We start from the raw sequence: 13,831 nt of genomic DNA, 5'->3' as shown, positions 1-13,831 counted from the left end.
CGGCGGCCGCACCCGCGTTCCTGACCACCGGGGAGTGCTGAGCCCCGGGCTGCGACCGCAGAGAGCTCCCGATGGAGGGGCGGCTGAAAGGATCACCCTGCCCCGGGGAGGGCGCCGACGGCCGCCCTGCGGGGCCGCTGACCCCCGGGCCGGCTCTGAACAGGGGCACCGGGGCAATGGGCAGCGGAGCACGGGCGGACGCGGCGGGACACGGGCCAGCGCGGCGGGTCACCCTCAGCCTCTCCCCGCCTCACAGCCTCCCTCGGGCTGCCGGGCGCATGCGCGGAGGCGCCACCCGCTTCGCCTGGCGCGCAGCGGGCGTTGGGGCAGCGCGGGGCGGCTGCGCTCGGGCACCGCCGGCCCTGCTCCGCAGCCGAGCGGCGGCGGTGAGTGCGGGCTGGGGCGGTGAGTGCGGGCAGCGCGGGGTGCGGGCAGGGGCGGCGGTGAGTGCGAGCAGGGGCGGTGAGTGCGGGCAGCGCGGGGTGCGGGCAGCGCGGGGTGAAGTGCGGGCTGGGGCGGTGAGTGCGGGCAGAGCAGGGTGCGGGCGGGGGCCGCCGGCGGGAAGGAGCTGCCCGGCGCGGGGACCCCTGAGGGGAGGGAGAGGGGAACGCGCCCCACCGCCCTCCGCTCCTCGCCGCGCTCCGGCGGCCGGCAGCCGCCCGGTAAACTTTCCTCCAGGGGGTTGTGCCATTTCCAGTTAAGCTGGGGGAGAAAATGTGTGGAGTGTATTGAACAAAGGAAGAATCCTGCGGAATTTCTCTTTTGGAAGAGGTTAGCGACTCTCTCCAAATTAGGCAGCTGGCACATTTTTCTCTGAAGTTTTAAAAAACACCATCCCCCAAAACAAACCCGCAGAGCACAGCCGCAGCCATTCGAAGCTCTCGTATTCCTGTTAAAACTTTTTCCACTGTCCGCAGGGTCACCCAAAGGCCTCGTCTGTGCTGGAGCTGTGGTGGCCTGGACAGGCTGAGGCTGTGGATGCTGGGGTGGGAAGGTGTCTTTGGGAATGAGCCCGACCCTCGGGGGCTCTGGGGGACCTCTGCTAGGCCTGGCGCTGGCAAGGGAGCAGTTCATCCACAGGAAACAGGAGGGGCAGAGGGAGCCTCAGTGTTACCACAGTTGAAGCTGGGATTGAATGTTGCATTGGTTGAGGAGTGAGAGAGCAGGCAGTGATTGGGCTCGTTGGGAACAAAACAGAGAGGAATGAAGCCAGTGAGTAAAGGGAAGCTATAAGCACATGAGAACAGTTGAAAGCATTTCAAGTTTTCATAGAAAAGTCTGGAAAGAGAAGAGGGACAGTTGTGCAGATGTTGGTGTTCCAGACTAAAATCAAGACCTTAAATTTATTACTACTATTCAATGTTACTGAAAAATACCCCTAGTTGTGCTTTCTCTCCTCATTACCACCTTCTGTACCGTCTTCTCCCCCTGCTGGCACCATTGTTGATACAGCAGTGAGGCAGAGTGGCACGGAGCATTACCCACAGATTCACACTGACCTTTTAAACACTTTTTCTGATTAACCTAGTTAGTAATCACGTCTGTTCCCCATAAGGATGCTTATACTGGCTCAAGGAAACGTGTGGTTGGGAGCAAAAGAGGTTTTTTTTAGTTGTACGTAAATGAATAGGTATGCGTGTAGAAGCCCTGTTTTTAATGTACACGTGTGTATTATACACAGACACATACACACACCTGTGCAAAGGGATTGTGCAACTGGGAGGTTGAACGTCCTGGCCCTTGTGTTGAACAGAGGGAGTGCCATTGATAAAGCAATTGTGGGGGAGGTTTACAAGTGCAAGAGGTGATGAGCAGTCTGAGGAGATTTACCTAGTAAAGGTGAGTGAGATTGCAAGAGTAGTTCTTGCTGAACCAGGGGAGTGAGATTAGAAGCCAGAGAAGAGAGGACAGGGAACTTCTGTGTGAGAGTACTGAATAGAACAAGAGACTTTTACTTATGTGTTTAGTTTCAACCATGTCACTTCAACTTCTTTTAGACTAGAAAACTTTATTTTCTAGAACAGATTAGGCTAGAACCTGGGATTCCAACTATCTCTCTTTTCTTGGAACTAGCAAATATCAGAAAATCCCCGGGTGAAACATGGATTATCCTTTTCTCAAGCAAGTTCATCCAGAAATTTGGATGATCAAGGGAATCATCCTTCCATTCCACATGACGGATGTTAAGATAAAACTGTGGAGATCAGATCTGGTCCAGGCAGGATCTGATTTTTTTCAGGGTATTCAGAGTTCAGTGTCCTCATTTATGTTAAGTGTACAGGTGCAAATAAATTGAATGTCTGTTCTAAGCCTGTTATGCTTTTGCAAATCAAGCACTCAGATTTTGGGAGAGGCATCCCTAAAATAAAATGTATGTAGTTGGTGTCCACATTGGAACAGCATTTTTAGATAATTTATCTAGAGTCATGAATAAATTATCTGGCAAAAGCAGCATAACATATACTTCAGGACAGTGCTAACTTTAGACTACAGCAGTGTGAACCATTTTTGTTTGCTCTGCCATTTTAAACATTTAAAACCTCCCATTTCCTGTGATCCTCTTGTCCATCATTTTGTTCTGCCTGCCTCTGTGACCTCCCTCACTTGTGATAGTGTAACCTTTTCTGTATTCTTCTGGTGAGGCAGATCACAGGATCAATCAGGTTGAAAAACAACTTACCTGGCTTACTTTTGATTTCTTACCTGGCTCTTAGAAACAGCTGGACAGGCAGGGAACAAGCGATGTGGTTGGTACCACTTACCCCAAGTTTGAGTACTGGGAAAAAACTAACCCATTTTGCCCCTCTGCTATTATTCCAATAAATTTCTTCCCATTTACTCACCAAATAACACCAGATTCCTATAGGCAACAATTCTAATTTTTTTTTTTTTTTGCACCATCCTGTTAAAAGCTTTTGCTTTCAGTTTCTCAACTCAATCCTGAACTTTGTTGCTGGTTTTCATCTTGCTCTTTCATGAATTCCCGTCAGCTGTGTTTCCAGGATGCTTTCTGGTCTGGCTGGTGTTTCTTTAATGGTTGTTTTGCTTCAGCCTCCAAAGACAATCCATTTTCTTCTCCCCACCATTGCTTCCTCTCCCCTTCCACTTTATAAACAAAAGCACTTGCAGTGTGCAGTAGAGAACCCTACAGAGCTGGCAAAGGAGTGGCCTGAATGACCTAATGGCTCGTCTGTTCTCCTGCCAGCTGAGTTCAGATGTTGGTAACTATTTGATCTTGTAAAATCTAATCTGACGATACCCAGCCTTTTCCTTGTTTGCCTTTGCTTGTCTTACTGATTCTTGTTAAGTAAAATTTGATACACGTTTGTGAGGTCTGAAATACACTTAACCCATTCTTCTCTTGCTAACAATTTTGATGGTGCTGATTATCAAGTAATATGTGTTTTAATCAAGATTGCTGAATACTATTATTAGAATAGCTACATTTCAAAAGCAAAGCCTGTATTCATACTGAAAGTTAAAGAAATTGCATGCCAGCCACCTAAAATCACACCATGGATTTTGGCTTGCAAAGAAAACTCATCTGTTGAGAGCTCTTTTGTGCCTATTTCAGGCTGTTGCTTACTTTTAATAATGTACAATCATTATGTAAAATAACTTTAAATAAAAGGCGTCTGTTCAGAACTACATTTATAAAATCAGGCAAGAAATACATTTGCACGGCCCAATGTATTGGAGTTAGCATCCGGGGCTGAGACTCCTGGATAATGTAGTAGCTCAAGAAGTGTTGCCCATTTTCAAACCAGGAATGCTGCTTTGTGTAAACAGATTATTTTTTTGAGCATAGATGTCTTTACATGAGGGAGAGAGAGACTATCCTGCAATTGCATCTTGAAAGATCTTTGAGATCCCTTGCATTTTACACATTTCATTGTGCATTTTACATATTTCATTGTGCATTTTACCTGCTCAGTGTAGTGTTTCATTTAAAGTATTTGAATCAGCCTTCTCATGTGCTTCTGAAATTACTTTTGAAAGGTAGCATATCATGTTTGAAAATACTTGACATACTTCCAGTTTTTCATTTTAGTGGTTAGTCTGTACCAATATGATTACTCCAAGAGTGGTCAGATTAAGTGACATTCAAGCTAAAATCCAGACACCATGTGAAGTGTAGGATGGGAGTAATTTGTCGTAGTCAAGTATTCATTGTATCACTTGAAACTGCAGAAAATCTGTATTTGCCAGAACTCTAGGGTGGGTGAGATTTTTTTGTTTGTTTGTTTACACCAAGAATTGTGGTAATTCTGGATATTCCTGTGTTGCTGAGCTCTTTGTTTTCCTGTAGTATAACAATGGATGGACTGGTTTCAAGATTCACTTTACAGCAATTCTTCATTAAAATCCCAATCGCTAAATTAACTGCTTAACTGTCTAAACTGTAATATTTATTGTAAGTAGCTGCATTTTTAAATGTTTCCTACTTGGCATTGAAGAATGACTCAAAAAGCGAGAATTTGTTAGGTCACCGGTGTGAAGGCAGTTTATGAAATCCTAGCCGGAAAATTCATAAATAGTGGCTTCATCAGACAGGTGAACTTTTGCACCTGGCTGTATCTCTGGATTTATCAGTGAGCTGTTTACTGACCTTGTGTCCATTCTTCAGCTTTTATTTGCAGACTGTAACTCTTCAAACTATTTATTAAATAAACCTGGGAGGAGAAACAACTTTCTGTTTGTCGTTCTGTCCCTAGTCTCTATTCTCATGGCTATGGGGAGTGGGGAAGGGTTAAATGAGGTTTCATTGTCAGAATTAGTTAAATCTCCTGCTGGCTTTTGTATAGATTTCTCCCATGGCAGCTGCAATGAGCTCAGTCTGTGATATTTTATTTCAATACTGCTGAGTATCAGGAATGGAATGGACTCACTGTGCTATTTTCTGTTTGCTGCTGTTGGTTGTCAGAGCTGTGGGCAGCAGCAAAATAAAGGCTTGGCCTATTGAGTGTGCGGCTGCGTAAGCGGCTTAATTGGTCTAAGCTTCTGTCACTGCCTGAAAACACGAGTTCTTCCTTTTCCACTCCATCCTTGCTGGGTTTTGCATTTTGACTGCTTCCCTGGTGTTCTGCAGCCAACTGCATCAGGGAGCTGATCTGTTTTATTTTGAAACAAGCGAGAAAGTGAGAAGGTGAACAAACTCATCTTTTATGAAAAGGCCGCTTAGGGTGAACTGTAAAGAAGTGCCCAACTACAAGCTCATCAGATCTGCAGTTCTCAAAAATTGAAGTATCAAAGCACTTTCACTATGGCTGTTTGTTAGGAACTTTTGGCAAAGGTTTGATCAAAGTTTTCATCTCAATAGAAGAAAGAAATTTTTTACAATGTGATCAATCATTCACTGGAACACCCTCCCCAAGAACATGGTGGAGTCCCCATAACTAGAGGGGTTTTTTTGCAATTGGGCAGGGTGTTGGATAAACTCATCAGGGCTTCCTTTCCCACAAAAAGTTGGACCAGACAATCTTTTGACATTCCTTCCAGCCTGGGCTGCTCTATGGTTCTACAAAACTTTTTGTGTGGGTCAAGTGATCTACATCAGAAATACCAAAGGTGGAGATGCACCTGCTGATGGACAGCATGTCTCCAATGACTTCTGCAGCATATAACATATGTGAATGAATTACCAGACCTAAAAAATATCAGTGGTGTATTTTTTGCATTAGAAGACTCCTCCACATTTTCTGTGTGGTGGAGTAGGTGTTCAGCTTTGTGGGGTAATAGGGGAATACCCTTTTAAATCTTCCAAGAACAAAATGTTAGACATGTTAGATTCTGTAGAGGATCTGTCAGTTATGAATGAAGTTTTCAACAGCTAACTTCATTTTAATTCTGTGTATGCTTTTGATACAACTAAGATAAATTACATCTTCAAATACATATAATTGCACACACAAATTTGACACATTAATTTGGCATGTGAGTTTTAGGAACGTCAATGTGAACGTACTCTGAATTGTTTTTGTTATGTGCAATTTGTGCTTCCTACTCAGGCAGAATGGGTGTTGTACTCTGTCACTTCATATGGAGGAGAAGATCAACAGTAGAATTATTGGTTTAGTTTTGGGAGCTGCTCTAGTGTTTTTACAATGCTTGAAAGTACAAAAAAATTCTTTGTAAGTATGATCTGATACTGGTAGGTATGCATTTATGCTGCATGATTGATCAGTTGTGATTTAGAGCTTTACTGTGATCCTTATTTCTTCATAAATGACTGTTTGAATTAGATGCTAGTTCATCTTCCAGTGTTTTCTCCAGTTATGATGTTCAGAATGCCTCCATCCTCTAGACCAGTGTGCTTCCTTTAGGAAAACTTCCATGAATTTAAGGATTTCTACTGCTCCATAGAAGTCGTTTGGAAGGGACCATGAATAAAATTGTTGGACTAGAGGTCACAAGGGATGCAAAACTAGCTCCCTGAGAGGTTGACTTTGGTGGGCGATACAGTCTGGAAAGTTCATATTTCCTTTCTGTGGCTGCCCTGGAGAGCAGAGGGGCAGAGGAGGAGGGAGGTCAGTGGGTGAGGGACAAAGCTGAAGTGCAGAGCACAGAACTGCATCAGCCACATCGGGGGTCTGATCCCCGGGAAAGGGTGGGTGGCAGTGGTTGGAAAGGAGGAGAAATTCCTTGACTCTTCTTCAAGGCTGAAGCCAAAACATCATGTTTTACTATACCCCAAAAGTGTAAATGAGCTGGAGTACTTTTGTGTGTAGGGGCAATCAAGTGCAATGCGGTAAAATAATGTGTACGTCTTCACATATTTGGAAATTCAGGTAAAGGTGATGTGAGGAATAATGGATGTGGGTGTTGAGAGAGGGAAGTAAGAGTATTTAGTATTTAAAACTTATATTTTTTTTTTCCTGGTTTGTAGGGCTTTTTACCCTTCTGTTTTACTTCAGCTGCTCTGTGGACTCTTGTGTACAACTTCCTGTATGCACTCTCTTTGCAATTCCCCAGTGTGACAGAAAACTTAATAAAATCTCTAAAGCAGTTGTGCCTCATTATCTTTTGCCTAGGTACCATATAATTCAATAAGATGAAATATGTGTTTATGACTCTTTCATAGCTTGTCTGCAATTTGATTTTTGGTTGACTGGAAAATCCTATTAAAACATGCTCTGAAATGTTGTCATATATGCATTGCTTCCGGGGAGGACAGGCAGGGTGGAAATTTATATTAAAGCATGCTGATGGTGCATGAATACTTGGAAGAGAAGGCTTTGTTTGCACATTTCTGTAGCTTAGTTTAGTACTTCACAAAGGAATTACTTTTTATTGGTTTGGGGTTAATTTTTCTAAATTAAGTGGGGTGTTAGACATTGGCCTACAAAACAAGTGCTAAATGCAGTTGCTGTACAGGGCAGAATGTTGCCTCATCACAGAAAAACAAAATAAACTTCATGAAGTAGTAGTCTTATGTTTGCTATAAAATTATTGCATGCAAAATAAAGATGCCAGTGTGAAATTATCCAGGTTCCTTTTTACTGCAAAAATGCACATTCTGAGATCTAGACTCTTTCTGGGTTTTTTTAATAGCTGCTTGAAAAATACTGGTACTTTGGAGGGAAACTGATTTTTAGAAGTAGCTATTGCTGCTTGCCTTTCACAATATTGTAATAATTCCAAGAAAAACTTCAGTGAGTTGAGGAAAACCTTTTCAAATGTATGGAATTGTTAGGTCTCTCTTTTTCTGTGAAAACAGCAGACTTGAATATTGGATTCAGATTAATGCAGTTGGAGGCTGAATCTTGTACAGCCAGTTTGTGTTATTGGAAAATCTGTAAAGGTATTATTGGTGACACTTGGGTCATGGTTTTGCTTTATAAGCTGTGTTGGGGAAGAAAGTATCTGTAGGAGTTTCAGAGCAGGATAAATGGTACCTTGTTAGCTTTGGTCTTGTGACCTTTTCTGAACGGACAAACACTGTACCTGCAATGAAATTACACTTTTGTGAATGGACTGTGCCCAGAGACTGTTCTTTGGCCCTTCTCTCTCATGTCTGGAAGGTATGATCTAAAATTAAGGTAGTACTTTTACTTTTTTTTCCCTCCCTACCTAACCTATATATGCTTTTAAAAGGCAGGAAACACTGTTGTACTCTACTTTCTACTTATCCTGAATGCTTTGATGTGTTGATTAGGGAGACCAGAGGCAGTGTGAAAGGGTGATTGTAGGTAGGGAGTAGGATCTTTAAAGAGACCACTTGCCATCTATCAACTCAATTTCTGGTTTTGTCATGGTATTATGTGCTGGTATTTACTCCCCTGGTCCTAATCCAGTTTTAAACCACTTTGGAGAGGAACTGGATGTAGTTACCCATTCTGTACTGGGCACTGGACTTCTTCTCTCCTTTTACAGCCAGGTAGTTACCAATAAAAGCTACATCTGAAGAATTGTGTTCCAGTAATCACCAAATCTCACCCTCATTTATTGATTCCCTTTTTATTTGTTTTCATCCATTTCTACTTTTGTCCTGAACAGCATCCTATGGCAGCAAGTTCCATTAATTATACACTATGTGAAATTTCAGGTCCTTTGATTTATTTACATGTGTCAGCTGAGGACAGTGGATACCCTCCAGTTTCTCATGTGAGAAGTAATGGTTGGCTGCAATGAGTTGCAGGTGTTACAGTTAGATCAGCTGAATGTCTGTCTTCTCTGAACTGAGAGGTTTGTTATACACTGATGATTTAAACACAAAGGATATTTTTCTTCTTTCCAAATAAATAGCAATATGTAATTTTTAATCCATATACAATATAATTTTCAGCTGAAGTTGAGAGCTGCTGGCTATTCCTCAGTTTGTTGTCTGTAAAGCATCAGGAGATGGTCTGAACTACAAAATCAAAGTTGGCTTGTTCATAATCTGCAGAACAGGTGCAAATGTTTCATTTGTATGAAAACAGGGACAGAATAGGGGAGGAAAATAAAATGATTGCACATTCAAAGCTCCTAATTTAGGGAAGCTGTGAGTGAAAACATGCTGTAAAGAAAACATTCTGCAGCATTCTGATACTGTAGATGTGGGTTCATGTGGGTTTTTTTCTTAAAGAGTTCTAGCGGGTCCATTGATTATTTTATCTTAGTATAAATTTAAAAAAATACATGATAGATATTCAATAAGCAGCTGTCACTTTACTAGTATAACATAGGATTTTATCAATACATCATTTAACACTTCAGCCACCTGTAAATGTGTAGCAAAGGGATTGTGTACTTTCTCTGGCTTATTATGTATTGACTTTGTGTGTTACTTTATGATTTTAGAAGCTGGTAACATTTTGGAGAGGAAGTTATTGAAAATATCGGTAGTGGTGATCTTAAACTGGATGTTAATTTTCTAGTCTGTAACTGCCAATTTCCAGTCCTTGGCGGGGGGGGAAGGAAGAAGGTGCTTTTTTTGTTTGGGGAGGTGAGGGCTGGCTAGGTTGTCTCATAATTCTTGGATTAGCTGTCTCTCTGTGTCTCTTTTTGTGGTATTTCTGAGAAACCACTCCCGTGTTTCAGGTTTTTAGCCTTAGACTGGACCCTGTGGTGTCCTGTGTATTAGCAGTATTTAATTTCCATGCCAAGAACATAACTTTTGAAGACAAGAGACAAGCATATAGACTGCTTCAGAAATCTCTTTGACTGTGGTGAGATTTTTTATTTTTGAGAGGTTTTATTGTTTGGTTTGTTTTTTAGTTTGAGGGAGAGCTTCACATTACCTTTGTTTTTGTCAACTTATTTATCAGAGTAATTTTGTAGCTTCACAGAAAGTTCTTCCCAAACATTCACTATCACCCCATAACAACCTTGGGCTCTTTACTGAGGAATCATTTATATAGATCTTCCTTCCTCAGCTTCTTACTGCTGTGAGTGTGCTCATACAGTGCCTGTTGAGTGTATCTGCAGTAGCATTTTGGTTCAGATTAGGAATCTCCCAATTGTCACCACTTACTGTGCTTTGGTTTGCATTGCAGAAACATTTCAAAACACTCAGACTGAGCTATTTTTGGATGAAGGTAAACCAGGATAAACTCCAAGAGCTGCAGTCCCACTGCTAGTCAGTGCTCAGCTCATGAAAGCAAAATAGAGCTACCCCAAAAGTAAAATTCTTGACCTCTTTTGTGTAAGTGTTGGGTCCTCAGCACCAACTGTTTTGCTCTTCAGGTGCACTCCTAGTGCTCTGCATTCCTAGCTAATGTGAGTGTAGTCATGGATAGAGATAATTATTATGCACTTAGAAGTTATTATTTATGGCCAGTGTAATTGCTTCATATAAAGAGTCCAGCTATTCAAGCCTAAGTTACAATAGATGATATCCAAGTGGCTGACAAGTTAGATTTGTCAGCTGGCACCCAAACACTAATTAGGTCAGGGAGCACCAGATCTATAGTGAAGCTGTGTTCCTGTCTCTGTTACCTTTTCACCTTTCCCACTATTAATCTGACTTCCCCTCAATTCCCTAACATGCTTGTCCTTGTTATCCAGCTGCTACCCCAAATCACAATGTTCTGACATCTCGCATGTGCTGGCAGTGCTCTTTCCCTGTTCTTGTCTCTTTAACTTACTTGAGTTGCCCCCTTGCAAAGAGCTGTGGAGTTGTAGCTGGTCCTGGACATGGTGTTTGCTTCCTAACTGCCCTCTTTTTGCTGGCAAAATGGATAGTGATTTCCAGCTGCCAAAGGCACTGTGACTGTTGAGATACTGCTGCAATTGGTAAACCCGTCTTCACTTCAGTGAGAGCATTAATGAACTTTCTCTGTTCTTCTTGGTCATTGATTTTTGTGGAAAATGTGTGGGAGCACAGAAGAAGTCTCAGTGTCAGATTTAGTTGAAAGGTATTGGGGGAGGAGCAGAATGTGGAATAGATAAGTGACATAGTATCAGTTTTGTGCCCAAACAAAATCAGGATAAAAGCACATCCTGCTGTGAAAGCTTTATTTAATTGTTCATCATTCTTGCTTGAAAAAGGAGAGGAACCGGTTATTGTTATATCAACACTTCAATGGATTATCAAGTTAAATACTCTGAATTTGAATTCCCGAGGCATAGGAGATTGTCTAACCTAAAGCAATGCCTTCTGTCAGTAGCTTACAGAAGAGTGAGGTGTGTGAAATTCTACTGTACGGGCTGCTCGGAAAGGCATGGTCTCTTGAGGATTTGTGGAATTCTGGTTTCCACACAGATGGTTATGTACGTGTTCAATTATGCCTCCCAGGAACTGCCTCACATGGTCCCCAGGAGTTTTAAAACAATGCAATCCACCAAAATTCTCCCTTTCTGTAGAGAGTTTTGTTACTTCTCCTGCCAAATGTCCTGCTCGCCAAGATGTATCGGGAGAATGTTCTTGTTTGATTTTGAAAGGGAGGGGAAGGAAGAGATAGCTTAGCTTGTAGCAATTCCCCCTTTGAACCCCTGGAAGTATCCAGAAAATAACCAGCCAGAATATTGCCACAGCTTAAACAGAACAAAAAACACAGAGTGAAGAAGGGATAATGAAGTTGAGGCAGAAGCTCAAACTCTCCAGCTGCAGTCCTGTCCAGCTGCAGTCATGAGGAGCTTCCTTCTCTCTGCTAACAGGGTGGTGGTGTGCCCTGTGCATGCTCATTCTGTGAGTAATGATCTGTTTCACTGGGTTTAGGGTGCAGTGGCAGTCTGCTAAGTACAGGTTCCTCTTAGTGATCTGGTCTGTGGTTTTAGATGCTTAAATTAATGATGATGTTTTATAATGCTGTGATCAAATAGCATATACAAAGCAGAAGGTTTTTCAGTTCTCTGTTTTACTCTTATTCTGGCCCCATATAGTTTGAGGTGGGATAAATTTTTTGCATCCTTCTCTGATAGTTTCCAAGGTGTTCCATCCCTCTTTATTCCCACCAAATTCCCTGGAAAACCTTGCTGTTGCAAGCAAACTAAACTTAATAAATACAGGATTCTCCCATATCCTATGAAATTTCTGTTCAGGGAAAAAACAATCTATTCTTCCAGCATTTGAATCCATGTAAATTCTTTGGTATGCTTTTCCTGGGGAGAAAACTCTTTGCAGGTAGATAGCAATAAGTGAAATTGTAGTCTTCTGTAACATTTTTTCCAAGCATATAAAAGACATGTGGTGAGAGTGGGATTTTTAGGTAGGCACATAATGCATTGTGAATGCATTGCTGTCAGATAATTAAATAGGTACACTGGAAGTCAGATTGAAAATGTTTAAATATTTCTTCTAAACAAACCTCCCCCAGGAGTATTTCAGTTGTTGTATTTGTTTGGGTCTGAGGGGCTAGAACAGGGATGTTTATTTTTAGACTGAATGTCTGCTGATGTTTCAGTTAATAGTGTCCCTGGAATGGACCTGCTTTCATAGAAAGCTCCAGAAGAACCTAAATATTTATAATTTTAAGAAATTATGTAGCTCTTTGGCTTCATGAATAGTACAGATTACAAAACTGAAGTTAGCAGCTGTATCACTTGTCAGAGTTCTGTTGCAGAATGAAAAAAAGCCTCTTCCCTCCCCGGACACTGTCATGCACATCCCTCCCCAGCTGAGAGAAGAACAGGGGCCTTGCAGTATTTTAAGTCCCTTTTAACACAGCAGGGGAGAAACCAAGTGAGGAAAAATCCTGCTGCTGCTTTATATTAGCCTTATTTTCCCTTCTCTTTCTGCTTAAGGACTCGCTTTGTTCTCGATGTTCTGTGCCCTTGGAACACACGACAGTGAGTGAGAACAGTGCAGGCAGTTTGTGTGCCCTCAGTCGGATCCTCTGTCCTTTAATGGTACGTGCTGCACACAAGTTGCCTTTAAACTCGGAGTCAGGAAATGTACCCGGAAGAGGTGTGTGCCTGCCAGCCAAAGGTGGTTATCTTAATAAATGCAACAAAATCTTGCAGAAACACTGTCTTAAGACAACAGCTTTTAATGCTGAAATTAGTTACCTTCCCTATTTAAGAGATTGCCACTGCTAGAATATGATTACCACCTTTGGAAATGTGTATACAAATATTCTATGCTTTATGCTTATAGATAGTGTATTCAAGATTTGGGTACTTTCAGAATTGAAAAAAAAAATATTTAGGTTAGTTGTGGAAAGAAATGTACCCCTTGGTTTGTTACTTCAATATTAGTTCCTTAAACTTGCATGCAAGATGTTTCTCCTTGGTAAGAGGCTGCAGCCCTTTCTTGGTGAGCAGGGTAGTGCTGGTAAATAGCAGGGGTGGTGTTGGTGTGTCTCCTGGGCTGTCTCACGGGCTTTAAAACTCAGTGTTTCATTATAGTTCCTACTAGAAGTGTGTGGTTTATTCTTCTGTGTTTTGTTTTTTAACCGTTCTACTGACAGCCAAGCCAGGCAGTCAGGAAAGGTCATGTGTTGGTTGGATCTATCAGCTGCCATTAACTCAGAATTGGACACTCAGCATGAGTATAGTGCTATACAGCTGTTCATCGTGTTGTCACATATCTGTGTGATGCATAACCTTATAGAAGATGGATAGAAGAGGGATTCATGAAACAACAAATACTGGTGATATTTACGTACTGTCGGGGGTATGGGGCTTGTGTGTGTTTGTTCTTGCATTTGTGTATAGAAAAGAAAAAGGTTGCTTTGACACCACAGGGCCATCGTAGGTTCCAGTAAGGTTTGTGAAGACTTAAAAGCAGGAAACTAAGTAAAGAGTTGGGCAGAGGAATAAATGAGTCAGTAGCAAGTCAGGCTGTTCCTGTGGTGTGACCTGCCCTCTTCAGCTTTATTAGCTGGCTTATGACAGTAAAAATGATTTTCGTGCTTTTCTTTGTTCAACCCCTTCTTACAAGCAACCTTTGAACTATTTAGTCAGTTTG

General features: G+C 42.0%; 1 protein-coding gene across 4 annotated transcripts in view; it reads left to right on the top strand.

Annotated features, from left to right (window-relative positions):
• The first annotated feature begins 291 nt into the window (after nucleotides 1–291).
• The window catches only part of PRRG1 (proline rich and Gla domain 1), a 30,986-nt gene continuing 17,446 nt past the window's right edge, over nucleotides 292–13,831 (top strand). The window contains exon 1 of one of the 4 annotated variants that reach the window (XM_042035455.1): nucleotides 292–386. The gene's annotated coding sequence lies outside the window, so the exon portion shown is untranslated. The other 3 variants (XM_042035448.1, XM_042035456.1, XM_042035439.1) reach the window with 3 other exon arrangements.

This window comes from Corvus kubaryi, unplaced genomic scaffold (genome assembly GCF_017639235.1).
Source record: "Corvus kubaryi isolate FWS band 111438036 unplaced genomic scaffold, C.kubaryi_AGA036_p1.0 133, whole genome shotgun sequence".
NCBI lineage: Eukaryota > Metazoa > Chordata > Aves > Passeriformes > Corvidae > Corvus > Corvus kubaryi.
The sequence above is the reverse complement of the archived record's forward strand: the minus strand, read 5'-3'. Positions and strand labels throughout refer to the sequence as shown.